Source organism: Oryzias melastigma, linkage group LG12 (assembly GCF_002922805.2).
Source record: "Oryzias melastigma strain HK-1 linkage group LG12, ASM292280v2, whole genome shotgun sequence".
NCBI lineage: Eukaryota > Metazoa > Chordata > Actinopteri > Beloniformes > Adrianichthyidae > Oryzias > Oryzias melastigma.
In genome coordinates, this window is record NC_050523.1 from 18,726,095 (window position 1) to 18,739,911 (window position 13,817).

At 38.7% G+C, this 13,817-nt stretch overlaps 1 protein-coding gene across 2 annotated transcripts in view; it reads left to right on the forward strand.

Moving 5' to 3' along the window:
* Positions 1 to 13,817, forward strand: part of cntfr (ciliary neurotrophic factor receptor) — a 288,320-nt gene that overhangs the window by 207,981 nt on the left and 66,522 nt on the right. The gene's annotated exons all lie outside the window — the stretch shown is intronic.

The following is a 13,817-nucleotide window of genomic DNA, read 5'->3' on the forward strand; positions in this document are numbered from 1 at the left end:
GTCTGCGTTTTATTCAGGCCATGGAGCTGCAAGCTACATGGGAGTGACTACGGATTTTAGAGAGATTTTAGTAAATTGTGGTTGATTATTTTACAGAGGACCCGTGGATCCAACAATTCCAAATGACACACACATCATATGTTGAAGTGTGTAATGCTGAGGAGCTCTTGTGGTATTCGGTTGTTGGTCGTGCAACTCGTTTAATAGAAAAAAAGTGTTTCCATTACAGTTTTGCAACATATTTCAATTTCAATACACCTCCAAAACCACTCCCTCCAAGCACAAAAACTTATTTTTAATCAATGCATTTTTTTTTTATTTGTTGTGTTTCCATCAGGCAAATTTATTACTGTAAATCTAATTTGCGCAATTTCATAGTCAATGGAAACAGCTATTAGAAGTACACTTTGTAATTTGATGCGCTCTATTGTTTGAAAAATATAAAACTTTTGAGAAAAAGTTTTAGAAAGCTGAAATCTAGGCTATTCAATTTAAAGATTGAAAATAATCTTTGGGCTTCTTAGAAAAAAGATAGATTTTGGATTTAAGACCTTTGAGGCATAAACATACCATGAATGTCTGGGATGTTGAATAACATTTTTACAATAAGTCCAGACTTGTAAAATCAAAAATGTTTGATTTAGAATGATTTTTATCATTCTGTTTTAGATTTTTAAAAAAATAAAAATAAAAAAGTATAGTAAAGTTGTTGTCTTTTTAGACCAACATTGAATGTGGCTGTTGGGTCAGTCTACCTCAAGTGGTTCAAATGATCTTACTCCCATAACAAAGTAAGACAAAAAAATGCATTGAACGGCTCGAAAAACCATGGAGGTCAATTTGTCCCGTCATTTTCCCAACTGGCTTTCTTTCTGTGCTCGGGTTGTCAGGGAGAACTGTCTGCTCGGGCATTTAGGGAACTATTCTGATCATGCGGGTAAGTGAGTGACAGCGGTCTTTCTCCCAGAGCTGGAATGCGTGTTCTCACATACCAATGTTGGTGTGCATGACCAAAGGAATGAATATGGAGCACAGCAGAGTTCCCAAGGTTTTCAGGCTGCTTAATAAATGAACGTAAGCGCTGCTGTTACCAGACAGGATAAATTAATGAAGCAGAAGTAGCATAATTGTTGACGGTGTTCCAGCTTTTGTCAAGGTCAGATGGGGTAAAAAAAGGAAGAGTAAAGAAAAAGTGAGAGGTGTAACAGGTATGGTAACAGAGCTGTGTGGCTAACACACACATGCCTGTGGATTGTGACCCCATCTGCAAAGGCCTGTCCATCAGGCAGACACGCTGATGGATGAAGCTGTCACTGCCTGTAGGTTTTGCTTATCAAGCAGTCAAATAACCATCTCTGTAGACCACACACACTTGAATGAACCAGCACAGCTACAAACGCTCCGAGATGCTTGCAAATGCGAGAAAATAGCAGAACTCGTGTAAGGTGAGTGCTGCAAAACTCAGTGAGCTGCGGAAAGCGGAAAATAGGGGAAGATAGCGGGGAAAAAAAGCCGTGATTTTCTTTTTCTGTCTTTCTTTCTTTAGGAAGACCACCTGCTGAGGCTGTCAAACTAACACATTCTGTTTCATGTTGATCAGAAAGGCTGCTGCAGAGGAGGCAGAGCTTGTGGACTGGGAGAGTGAAATGCAGATGCACTTCAAACCCCAAGCAGCTTCTATGCATCAACTTTGGAATTTACTTCACTTTGTAAACATGTATCACATACATCAGGATGCAGCAGCACTTCAAGAAGTGAGAGCGCAGTTTGAGAGCTGTTTAGGAATGTTTAGATTTTCATTTCCTTGTTTTGTCCTGCGTTCTCTCCAGACTTTTTTTATGGCTCTTGGTTTGATTTTTACTCAGTCTGTTGCACTTGATGTCAGGATTCTGCTTAAAATATATCCATGTGTTCAATGTATTTAAAGCTAACTAACAGCTTTTTAACTGCAATATATATATATATATATATATATATGTATCGTCAAAATGAGCACAATATGAAGATAAACAGTTTTTTCTTGATAAGTTCAAATATTTCCAAGAAAATTGTCCATTGCCTCTCTGGTGGAACACAGATACACTTATTACATATTGCCTTTTCTGCGCTATAAGGTAGACCTAAAAGCCTTTATTTTCTTGAAAAAATGACAGTCCGACTTATGATCCGGATCACCGATATGGATTAATTCTGGTTATATTGAACCGATTCTGGGAGGGCTACATGGTGCTCTATAAAAAAGTCAGTCTGTTTTTTTATGAGTTGAAAACAAGATTAGGTGTTGTTGGACTATACTTTATTTATGTTTTATTAGCAAGGTTGGGAGTTAGCGTAGTCACGGTATTGTTTGATTTAGTATCAATCTGTTTTTCTACGTATTGCTTACAAGGTTGGGAGGTACTAGTATTGTGAAAATGCTAACAAGGCTAAGACTTCTAAAGTGGCCAACACTTCTAATGTTGCTAACATTTCTGATTTAGCCAAGATTTCTAACTTGACTAATGCTTTAAGCGTGGCTAACCCACTTCTAACGTGGCTAACAAAAAGTGACCAATGCTTTAAAAATGGCTAACACTTCTTACGTGGCTAACACTTTTTTTGTTGCTAACATTTCTAATGTGGCTAAGACTTCCAAGGCTAACAATAAGTAACTAATGCTTTAAACATGGCTAACACTTCTTACGTGACTAATATTTCTGGTGTAGCTAACACTTCCAACATGGCTGACTTTAAACACGCCTAGCACTTTTTACATGGCTAACACTTTAAAAAGTGGCTAACATTTCTAAGGTAGCTAACACTTCTAAAGTCTAACATGGGTAACGTATAGTGTGTTAAAAACAAGTTCTGGACTTCCTGTCAGCACAATTAACAAAGTCTGACTGACAGACTCATCTCTGACATTATATGGATATTAAAAAAATTAATATTAATTGATGATCCACCTTAAAATGTGGTGCACCCTTTAGTAAGGAACTCCCAAAACAACTTCTTATAATCAAAATCAAAATTCATCAAAGCTTGCATAGGTTGTATTTTTTTTTTTTAAAGAAAGTTGCTCAGGTAAAAAAAATAATTTCAGTTTAACGAAAAAAATAAATAAGTGCAGATATTTGGTCATGTACCCTTTTATACGCTTTGTAGGTATTCTAAAATAACAAAAATAACTGAACTTGTTAAAGACATTCTGTTTGATGAATAGGCTAACATTTGTTTTTTTAGTAATTTAAAGAGCTAAACCTTTTGAAGGTGTAAACACTGTTTTAGCTTTTACATTTCCTGCAGGAGGTCCAGTATGACTGCGAGCTTATCATAAGCTGTATTTTGGAATTTGTGAAAAGTCAGTGGCTTCTAGAGAATATTAGAGGTCTACGGATACAAAGAGCGCTCTTCAATATACTTCTTTTTTTGTTTTTAACTGAAACATCCATTTGCAAAGTGCTGCTTAATGACAAATTGCTTGGCTTCGGGATTTAAATTAAACCAGTGTTAATTTCATTTATTGAGACATACTCCCAGTATTTTATCAGAAGCTTTTTGGCTGCTAAAGTTCTTCTGTTTTTAACTACGCTACTTTCTCTTGATAAAGGACAAAATAAATAAATAAATAACAGTTGGCGCATTCCCACCTTCGCGTGTAAAAAAGAAAAAAAGTATTTTATTTATTTATTTTATTACTTGCACTTTTGACAGTTTACTTTGATTTACAAAAGGATAAAAATCAACATAATCACAGGTTTATTGACTATAATGTGAATATTGATTTTACGTCTTTTGGTGCATTAAATCCACAACTGTTGTCATAGCACTTTGAACAACTGAGAAAAAAAACAGGGATTTTTAAAATCTATTTCTTTTTTATTTTGCTCCAAAAATACTCTCCCAAGCTAAGTCAGAATTCTTACATTTTGCAAAAAAAGTGTTAAAACAAGCAAAAAAAAAAAGAGAAAAAAAAGTTGCCTATGGCATAAGAAAACTGGTCTTAACAAGACTTTTCTTAAAATAGTCACTGAGACATATTTTCTCAATTTCCTTAATGTGATTATTTTTCTTTTAAGATGGAAAGAAGACATTTTTATCTTGAAATAAGGGTCTTTTTCCTTTCTTTAGATTTAGTTTTCATAGTGATGAAGGTTATTTATGTCAGACTGTGTCCTAGCACACTCCCCCAGGACAGCTGGGGGTTTTATCATCTGTATCTATGCCTGCTTTAATATGCATGTAGTGTTTAAAAATCAACTATCATGAGTGTTGCCCAGTGGGGACAGCAAAGCTCTTTCCAATTTTCCAAGTGAGTGTTTTTCGGAGAGAGCTCAGCGTGTTCTCATCCCCACTCCTCTTTCCTGTCTCAGGTAGCTGGCACGGACATGGGAGTTTGCGTAGGTCTGCATGTGTGTGTTCTCATATGGGTGCCTGCATGGCTCACCCACTCGGCGGTTAATGCTGAGATCCTTGGGGGTCCGACTCTACAGGGATTACACCGGCAACCTACTCTGATTCTGAAAGACAAATAAACACAAGAACCGGCACGCAAACCACACGTAGACACACATTAGAACACCTGCAGCACACACACGCAAACACACACATGGGGAAATGCACACGCGCACCAGCTCGGCTTTGCCACGGCTCCGCTTTTCAATTTTCAGCTCAATTACATTCCACTGTTACCTATTCTAAACTAAGATCCCGTTTTCCCCTCAGGACTCGCAGTCTCTCCCACACACACACACACACACACACACACCCTCAACAGCGCTGCATCCAACTTTAGCCTAAGATTGTGTGGCCTGCTCATCGTATGCAGAGAATGAGAATCATTTTGCTTTCTTTCTGTTGGCATGGTTGGAAGAAAAAAATAAAAAGAGGTGTAGAGTTTTTATGCTGAATCACATGAATCTGACTTCTGCTGTGAAACTCGAAAAATAAATCTTGACTTGACGTGATAAAAGCATTTTGCACATCCACCAAGTCCCTCTAATTTATCTGGAATGTGCACCAAGAGCGCCCCTGTAAGGTCAGAGGAAGGGCCAAAAATATTCCAAAATAAAAGTTTCAGGGGGAACAAAATAAATGAAATAAAAATTTGTATTGTTCTGTTTAATCTGGCTCTTCAAACTGGAAGAAATGATACTAATAATCCTTATTTATGTTTTATTTCCCATGCAATTCTGGTGTCTCCCTATACATTATGAAATACGAATATATTAACCTTAATTTAGATGCAGAAAGAGTTGGAAGATTTTTCTTTTTTTTTCTTTTTTCAAGTCGGAAAGGTTTAGTTTAGTTTATTTTCTTAGCACTCAACAAAAAAATGTCATAATACTCTTGTCCTTGGTGAAAATGAAAGGGGACAAAAGAAGAAAACTCATTGTCTCTTCCACATTTAACTATATCAATCAAGCTATTTTAACCAAATCTGTGTCTTTGTACTGTCACAATAATATGTCATCTGGCTGGCAAAAGCAACAAAAGCAGTCAACTAAAAACAAACAAACAAAAGAAAACCCAGCAAAAGCAACAAAAGCAAGAACATAAAACAAATACCTGATTTTTTTTCCATTTTTTTAATTCAATTTAATTAAAGGCATTTTTTTCGATCATTCCAACATCACATAAACGTTTTTGCGTTTTTTTTCCCTTGAGGAATATCGACCCATTGATGCGATTGGAACTAAAAATTCCAAAATTTTCTGTTTTAAAATGTTATTTATTTCTCCAATAAGGGGGACACTCCATCTGCTCCTGGTTCGGCCTTTCTGAAACATTTTTGATGCCTTTGTGCCCCACGAGTCAAAAAGTTTCTCCCACCCCACCAAACTCTGACTAAACTGTTGTATTGTTTTGTGTTTTTTGAAACAAATCTTAACCTAATCCGTTTACCTGCCGATTATCACAACCCAAACCGAGTCTGAAAAGCCTCCAACGAGCCTTCGAAAGGTTGTGAGAAACTGACCACTTTCACAGACTCCCATGCTCCAAAAACTCCAGCTGGTCCCGCGAAAGACAGTGGCACAAGCACGCACAAACACACACACAACACTTCTGATAGCGTTGCACAAAAGGAACAAACAACCATGTAATGTGGAGGTTCCCACTCATTGACACTGTGCACTGGAATGCAGCATGGGGGGGGCTAAAGTGTGAGTCGGGGTGTGTGTGTGTACCATCCTGTCAGATTAGCCTAATGATTAGCATTACTGAGAACTGACAGCAAGAGGAAGGAACAATAAGTGTCATTTATCCTGTTTCTCTCTTTCACTCACTCGCTTCTTTTCCCCTCTGTTCCTTGCTTTTAATCTCTGACCCCCAGCCTTTAACCCTACCCCTCGTCTCCCTCACCGTCTGGGTGCTTTGCTTTTAATATCAAGTTTTTTTTTCCTTTAAAAGTGCAGGAATTTTAGATAAAGCCGTGTTAAGTGGAATATAAGGATGTGCTTGCAGTACTTTGTACAGAAAGCAGAGGTCCCCAACCTTTTTCAAGACACGGACCAGTTTAAATTAGACAATATTTTCACGGAACGACTTCTGAAAATCTGTCATCAAAATAAAATACTACTACAAGAAATGTAATTTTAAAAAAGTCAAAAAATATGTATTTTATTATTTAGAGATGATGAAGTTCCAATGAAAGAAAGTTGTTGATGTGTAGAAGTCATTTCTGATTTTAAAAAATTCCAAACATTACATGAATTTTTTTCCCATTTTAACACTCAATCCAGTTTTCTCCAATTTTCTTTCAGGGCGAAAAGATTGATCATAATTTGTCTTTACATAAATCCTGATTGATTGGGTATTTTTTCAACACAAAGGAACAATTTCTGTGCTAAAGTTTCTGAACGGATGCCTGCCTAAATCAGCCTTGATGTACTAAAATTCTCAAATGTTCTTTTTACAAGTTTACACAAATCAGCAACTTTACTTGATTGAATCTTCATTCTCCGTAAAATGTTTGAAATTGTGATGAAGATTCTCCCTTCAATGTCAAAGTTGAGGCTAACAACCAACGCTAGCTTCAGCTACGTCTGACTTTTAAGATGTGAAGGGTGAATAAAGCCAAATAAAATAATGCAACCATCGTAAAACTGGTATTTTCCTAAATATAATCTAAACATGAATCCATCGTATCTTTATTATGTGTGTGTGAAACAGTTGAGAGTCTGTCGCTGTGCATTAACCGGAGCTACATGCTACATGAGAGCAACTGTCTTAGTGCGTATGCCGAGGAAGCTTTATTAGCTTTATCTGCAGTTTTATTATTCTTTGAAGTTGAAGTCTCTTCTTTGCTTTCCTCGCGGAATATTTTAGAAACTTTCCAAATTCGTTATTATTTTTTGTTTTTTGTTTGCTTTTTGCTGCTAGCTTAGCAATCCGGTAGCTGCTTTAAGTCGTGTGACCCCAAGACGGATGTTGTGAACAGAATCCGGGAGTTTTCTGAAATAAAATATGATTATGATTTTTTAGCCAAATTAATAATTTAAAAAAATCCTTGTTATTTCTTCCTGTCATCCATGTTTTTACACTCTCCCACTGGCTTACAGCCCCTCACGACCCCCACCTCACATTAGTGGGCGAGCAATTAGAACTATCCAGATGTACAGTTTTAAGATTCCAGCTCAGACGAGGAAAACGAAGACGTACATGGATCTAGTCGTCAACAAGTGGATGCAGCGGAATGTGGGCGGAGCAAGGAGCTTGTGATCCGCCAAGCGTATTTCCCACATCACAAATATGCTCTTTTTCATACTGCATTTTTTCCATTTGCTATTGATTCCCAACTATAAGAATGAAGAAATACACAGAAATGCAGTTTTATAATTAATTTTCTTTTTACATTTCCTCTATTATGAGAAAAATGCTATGGGAACATTATAAATACCACAAAAACAAGATTTTTCATTGGCGTGGATCTTTAACATTTTTTTTTCCAGTTCTTATCTGTTAAGGCCTCAAGTAATCATAAATCCATAACTATTTTTAGCTTTTATTTTTGGCTACTACTTTTTTCTTCTTTTTTGCAAATTTCTTTTGGCCAAATCCAGATAAGAACAGTAAATGGAGGACCTTTAGGGAAAAAAATAGCATCTCCTAAAACTCTGATTTTGGATCCTTCCGCACTTCTTCCAAGTATGAATGTGTATACATTTCTTTAGTTGCAAAATCTAAACAGTTCTCGGAGGAATGAGGGAAGGTGCATTGAGAGCATCTTGCTCTTGTGCTTGCGGCAAAATGCTGCTGCGGGAATGAGATCACTGTTTGTTCTATCGCTCAGCCATGTAGGCCGACCCCTTCTTGCTTTATTGCCTCACTTAAGCTGTCCTCCCTGCCTGTTCCTGCTTTAACTGATGTAAAGTTTCTCACACTTACTTTCCTTTCTTTCTTTCTTTTTTTTACTGTGAAGCCTGTTCTTTATTGACAAGATGTTTAGAGACTGGGCCCTTCTTGTCTGAGCTGAAGTGGATCTAACAACTGTTGCAGAGAAAGGTCAGAAGGAATTTTGTCATCTGTGAAAGATCAATATGAAATGCGTCCTTCCCATTAGATGTTAAGGGTTTTTTGCAATGAGCTCTCAAAGTTAAGTAACCAAAAAAGAAGTCGTGTAATGAAACTTCTTTTTGCTCATTTTGTTCAAAAGTCCCACCAGTCTGTATTTGTCCCTGGTTCCATTCAACTGGACTGAGTGACTCCTGACATTTTAAGTAAGAAATACTGCTGGCTCCAAGAAGCCAAAATACCACAGACTTCTATTAAGAAATAAACAACTTTTACTCAGTTATTCTATTTGTCAGAGTAACCATTCTTGGTCTCCTGCCTTTTCTAAATTCTTCTTAATAATCCAATTAAAAACAAAAAACAATAATTCAAGTTATAAACTGACCAATCACATGCCTCAGTAGAAGTATGTGGTCTCATATCCAACGTTCCAAACGTTCCATTGACACATTTCCAGTGGTGGGGGTGTGGACTTAAAACAAGCTAATTCCTATTGGTGAGAGTGGTTGCCATAGAAATGATGACTAAGACTGACTTGGACCAATCACTGCTTACTGACAATTTCTGGTTCCAATATGGCGATGTCCATACTACAAAAAAATGGCAACTGAATTGACTTATTTCATTGGAGCCGAAAGTGAACCATTTTGGGTGATGTCATACTCTCTTGGTCAGGTTCTCACTTACAGTAAACGGTTGAGGGAGAGGTGGTGAAGAAAATGGAAATAAAGCTACAGACTTCAAAACTTGGTAATTTTTTGCAAAAAGTTCCCTGGAGGATCTTTACAATTTACATCTAGTCATTGTGCCAGTTGATGCCGTTGTCACAACGGCCCTTGTAGGCGGATACTGGCTGTCTGTGGGTGAAAAATGGTCAAACCTGAACGAGTCACGCAGGGATCTGCACAAAAATTTAAAGGTGGAAACTGCTCAATGAACCCGTAAATGTTCATGCACATTTTTTCTACGGGCATGTTGCAGGTAATGGAAGCTCCTCCCACATGAGACTGGGGCGTCAAGGCAGGAGTCAAGAAGTAAATTTGATGTGCAAATTGACACGCAAATCGAGTCCGGTGTGAATACACCGGGCCCCACCCCTGCATGCCCCACCCCTCTTTTGCTGTGTGAAGAATTGGCTGGTCATCACCTGTCCAAAAATATGTTCCTGGGCTTGACCCCGCGGCCACGTGTGGTAGGAGCTACCAGCTAATGCATTTAGAATGATCGCTAAAAGGAAACGATGTCTGTGGATATCTCACTTACAATATATGGAAGACACAAATGAAGCTGAGAAATAATTAAGGTGTATTTATTGTGAAGAGCTCTACAAAAACATTGGTAATCATGTCTCCATGTTTGGGGTTATACGACTGTAATTAAAAGATTTTCCCGGTACAGGGGGCTGTGTCTGTATAACAGCCGCTTCCGCTGTGTTTCTGTGTCTCTGTTGCTGAGCTTGCAAGGCTGACGGTCTCGTATTAACCTGAGAGGGAAAAAATAGAATTAGGCAATCTTTTTTTAATGCCTCGATGAGGCAGGGGCGGCAGCCTCTGCACCCTACAGCGGCTCTCTGTCTGCGGCATTTCAAGCGAGTGAGCTCCGCTGGTTCTTGCAGAAGAAAAAGCCGGCGATCTGTCCGGAGTGTTTTCCGCCTTCGCCCCGGATGAGCAAACCTGCAGCTCCAATGGGTTAAGGAATAAGATTGAAGTTCTGGACAGAAACGCTCGCTTTAGATTAGTATTTTACCCACCGATTGAGTCACTGAAAACATCATGGGCGCAAAGCTGAGTTCCTGATTGCCAAATGTGATGCTGTGACCTGTCATACTTCAGATATTTAAATTTTGACCGTGCCGCCCAATTCATGGTTTGTCGCTCAAATTGAGCTGCTGGCAGACCTTCGTGCCACGCCCTTTGCTTAGATTACACCGCAGGACTTTAGATTGCCTCTTGTCGCTTCTGTTTCACTGACTTAACATTGAAACTGGCCACCTCTGGCGCATGAATCATGTTCGGCGTGAATGCAGCTTAAGACCCTCCCTTTAAGATGCTATCCTTACTCTCTACGACCCTCTACAGGCCCGGACCAAACCAAGAACAAGCAACACCCATACCAGTCAACCCCTGTCTATGACTAAGGCATAACTGAGAGATGTAGTAGATACAACAGGTTATTCAGGTCTTTTGTGGAGTTTTTCCACCTTTAACAACAAGTTGAGGGATCTTCCAGCTTGGCAGACAGGGATTTTGGGTTTAATCGGCTATTGCACAGCTGCTTCAAAGACGACCGGATTGAAACAACGTGTCCTTGGATGTTCTCCCTCAGAATGGTGTTACAGTTTTACCAAGAATCAAGCACTTGGGCCCCACTGTCAGCCTGTAAAAACCTGCTCCCTGTCATCTCCTTTTCCTTGTTTGTCTGGTGTGTGTGCTGTAAATACCCTCTTCTGTTTTCAGGCGCTGTCTGCCTGTTTGCTGTTCCTTTCAGTTCTCTAGTGCATCTAAAGACTTTTTTTAGGGGCGGGGGGATCCTCAGCAGTAACGTGACACCTTTCATAGCTCCAATAAAGAGAACACAGGATGCAAAAAGACAGCTCCGGATCCTCCTGCGCCAAGCATCTGGCTGAATTTTCAATGATGGCCCCGAGCTTTACAGGCCAGACACTTTGAGAGTCTCTCTGTGTGTCCGTCTTTCTAGCTCCGAATGTGACAACTGAATTTAAAGGAGTCAGCAGCTTCGGAATCAGACGTCAGAAACCTGTGCGGTACCTGCCTTTCTCATCTCTGACTCCCCGTTGAGGGATGGCAGTTGGCTGACTGCTAACTGACTGACACCTCTGACCGGTCAATTCTAGCCTGTCAGTCACGGACGCAGCGGCAGAGAGACGGCCATGCAACCTTAGGCTATTATTGCCACGGAAACATAAAGTTTTACCTTTAAAGACATGTACGGTATGCTTACGGGGTCAAATAGAAGCATTTCTTGGTCTTATTAGTCTTCTTTCATTGTTTCCACCTCTTTCTCTATTTTAGTCAACTTTGCTTTTGACCAAGATCTACATTTGTTTTCTATTCTTGATATTTCCTCAAATATAAAGTGGAACGGGGGCTAAATTTGGTAATTGTATGAAAAGGTTTATTCAAGAGGGTTAAATATAGATATAGATCAACCACTTCCTGGCTATTGCCTGACTCACCGTTCTACTCATTTCTAAGTTGGTAGGTTAGCCACAATTGAGTGCTTATTTTTGCTCGGCTTCAGTGGTGCAAAACATGAATAAGCTGTTTCCTTCTTCATCCAAATAAAAATAGGTTTCAAGAAAGTTTTGCTTTGACTTTAGGACCACAATTTGAAGTTATCTAAACATAGAAAGTAAAATCAAGAATTGATTTCTTATATTTTTATATGCGTTCAGAGTAACCCCCTTATTCACGGGGGTACTAGAGACCTCCGCGAATCCGAAGTAACACCAAGAACCCCCAGTCTCCATTTCAACCCCACCCCCCACAGCCTAAGAATGTCCGTTATCGATCCATACTCCCCAAAAACACTTCTGATCATGCTTTGTAAAGATTTATTAGAGATCATTGGGGTACTGCTCAACATGGAGGTTTTTTATAATCCAGAACAATTGGTTGCATACTTTACATGAGGACTGTCACTCTGTCTCTCTGTGCCTTAAAAAAGGCGTGTGCTTCCTCCTTCATATGTTAAGTGCAAGAGGGCATCTCTATCTAGAATTTGCCAGTTTTATCCACAATAATCACCTGCTCTGGATGATAATTATCCTTCGCGATTATCAGGATATTTTCGAGCCGCTTCTGACAAAATATTCTGCGAATTCATGAAACCACAAATAAAGAAACGTGAATAAGCGGGGGAACAATGTACATCATATTCCTTTTTACAAAAAATGTGCTTAAAATGCAGTTACAGTATTCGCCCTGTGTTGGGGAAGGTTAGGGACGAATGACACCCACAAGTATGCCGAATTCCCGAATACGGAGGAATGAAATGCAGACGTAATGTCCTTTACCTCTCCTGGAGGTACCGACGTCTCAGGGTAAGTGTAGAGGGGATTGAGCCTTTTCAATCTATGCACCGAAGCTGTGGAACGCTCCACCTTTGAACACTCAGGATGAAACCTCTCCATCCTTTGTTAAAGCTAAGCTTAAAGGGGCCATATCGTGATTTTCTTAAGTCTTTCAGAGTGAACTATATACAAATATATGATCATATATTACCTTTGGAATGGTAAAAAAACACAACATATGTATGAAACAATAGTTATTTTCTCGAGTTTTTTCCTACCCCGAAGTAAAACAACTTGATTCATGAGGCTCCGCCTGCCCCTGTGTGTGACTGCTGCCCATTTCATGATGTCATCCTAGAGCTATTCTTTCTTTGTTTTATCCCAAATAAATAAACAGCATCCACATTTTTTCAAAGGTGGATGCACATACCACATATCTGCCTTGAGTAGCCCCGACCATCGCTACGCTGGTTCACTGTGGGGTAGTCTTAATGGAGCCCCACGTTTAAAGTAAAGAACACCAGTTTGAGCTGGAATTTATTGAAGACAGGAAACAATTGGGAAATATACGGTATTGTTCATCTAAAATGAAATTTTTTTTTTGTTGATCACCGCTAGCTCAGTGGAGAAATTGAGTGTTGGTGTTAGACTGGGGGCGGTGCTGTCAGAGCAGATTCTTCCTGTCTCACGATGTTAAGTCTGTTACTGTTTGAACTGTCTTGGTTTTAACTATTTTAATAGGTTTTTTATCAATTAGTGTTCTTGGTGTTTAATTGTACCGTGCTTTGTAGCAGTTTAGCTGTGCTTTATAAATAAAGTTGATTTGATTTATGCAAATGTACTTCGACTTTTTATTGAAAACGGTCGCTGAACACACATTTCTAAGCCTGATGCAAACAAAGCAGGTTGATACTAATATCTACTTATGGTCTTACTGATTAGTCATCCTAACTTTGATGCCATAGTAACCTGGGTTTTGGGTCAGAACAGCTGCTTCAGTCTTTCCTAGTAATCATTGCAACACTTCTTGAATAGCTGAGAATGAAATTAATTAAGTTGTATTGAAAAAAAAAGATAAATGTTTTACAGTTTTTTTTAACATGAAGCCGTTCTTTCTTAAATGAAATATATTATGAGAGTCCAGTCAAAAAGAGTTGTCCAACAGACACAATAAAATAAGGAAGTAAAGAAGAAAAGAGAGATTAATAAATAGAAACAGACTGCAGGGGACAAGTGAAGTTAAAAAAAATGTATTCAGAGGTCTAAGCAGTTGGTCATAATTGTTTGTTTT